Below are 1,649 nucleotides of genomic sequence, written 5' to 3' on the forward strand. Positions count from 1 at the left end.
TTGCAAAGTAGAAAAAGGAGCCTGGAGAAGATGACCCAGGTGAGGTGCTAACCATCCCTGGGCTCCCCACGTCTAGCTGGATTACTTACTTTCCAGTAGGACTTCCTATTTCCTGTTATGTGAGAAAAATATTCCCCTATTTGCTTCAATCACCATAGTCAGGTTTATGGTGGTGAAGCAGACCCAATCCCTTAGTCAGATAGATAGACATTCTGAGATGGGTAGATGAATTAAAGGTGTGTTTAGAGACAGAAATAATAAATATACTTGTTTTTTTCAATTGAGAAAGGGTGCCTAAAATATAGTGCAGAATTACATTTTAATCAGATGTGCCTCTAGGAAAAATTAACTAAGGCAGACATTGTGCAACATTAAAAGTAACGAGTTAGTAGGCCTTTAGATAAATGAAGGAGTGGCACTTAGGAGTGAAAATAGTAGGAGAGAATGACTTTTTAAATAATAAAAGTAGAGTTGAGTTTATTAATATTTCTCATAAAGATCATCATGAATGTGGGAGTCCCTATTCAATAAAGAGTTCAATTTATCAGATTTTACCACATGCTATAATAACTCATTTGTGAGATGCCACAAGGATAAGATAATGCAGTTCCCATCCATATCCTATTATATTTTATGAGAACATTTGGTGGTCTCTGTACATAACTAATATATTTATCCTGTGAAATGAACATTCATCAACATCCAAGAGAGAGAGAGAAAGAGAAGGAGTCATTTAAAAAGTAAGATAGGGGCCGCAGGAGGAAGATGGTGGTGGAGTCCTGCGTTACCCAGGAGGAAATTAAGAAGGAGCCCGAGAAGCCCATCGATCGGGAGAAGACCTGCCCGCTGTTGCTGCGCGTCTTCACCACCACCTACGGCCGCCACCGCCACCACCGCCTGCACGAGTTCTCCCGCGGAAACGTGCCGTCCAGCGAGCTGCAGATCTACACTTGGATGGATGCAACCTTGAAAGAATTGACTAGGTTAGTAAAAGAAGTCTACCCAGAAGCCAGAAAGAAGGGCACACACCTCAGTTTTGCAATTGTTTTTACGGATCCTAAAAGGCCTGGCTATTGAGTAAAGGAGATTGGCAGCACCGTGTCTGGGAGAAGGGGACAGACGACGACTCCATGACGCTGCAGTCGCAGAAGTTCCAAATAGGGGACTGTCTGGACATAGCAATCACTCCTCCAAATCGGGCACCACCTCCTTCAGGGCGCATGAGGCCATATTAAATTTTATTTACTATCTCTTGAATTTATTTTCCATTCAGTTATGTAAAATAAACTTTCGCTTCTTCCTACCCCCTTGTTGCCATTAAGCCTTTAAACTCTAAACAAATTGTAATGCATCTATTTAGGAGTTCGATTTGGCTTTGCTATGGTATGAATATTAATAGAAAGTCCATATGTTTCAAGTTCTGTAAAATATGAAAAGTGCTCTTAGCATTCCATGTAAAACTATATTGTTAAACATATGTTGCAATCACCTTGAGTGTGAAAGTTAATGGAGCATGGGTTCAGGGTTTAATTTAGTACTGGGGGTTTATGCTAAGTCGTGGAGTTGGTATGTTTAAGCCCAAATGGGGCAGAACAAGAAAGCCATGAGATTGTATTAAATAGTGCAGGAGTTTGTCACCCAGAAGGTTG

At 40.9% G+C, this 1,649-nt stretch overlaps 1 pseudogene; it reads left to right on the forward strand.

Annotated features, from left to right (window-relative positions):
* Positions 1-756: 756 nt before the first annotated feature.
* Positions 757-1,235, forward strand: LOC103005596 (histone deacetylase complex subunit SAP18-like; annotated as a pseudogene).
* Positions 1,236-1,649: the final 414 nt, after the last annotated feature.

The sequence above is a fragment of the Balaenoptera acutorostrata genome, chromosome 14 (assembly GCF_949987535.1).
Source record: "Balaenoptera acutorostrata chromosome 14, mBalAcu1.1, whole genome shotgun sequence".
NCBI lineage: Eukaryota > Metazoa > Chordata > Mammalia > Artiodactyla > Balaenopteridae > Balaenoptera > Balaenoptera acutorostrata.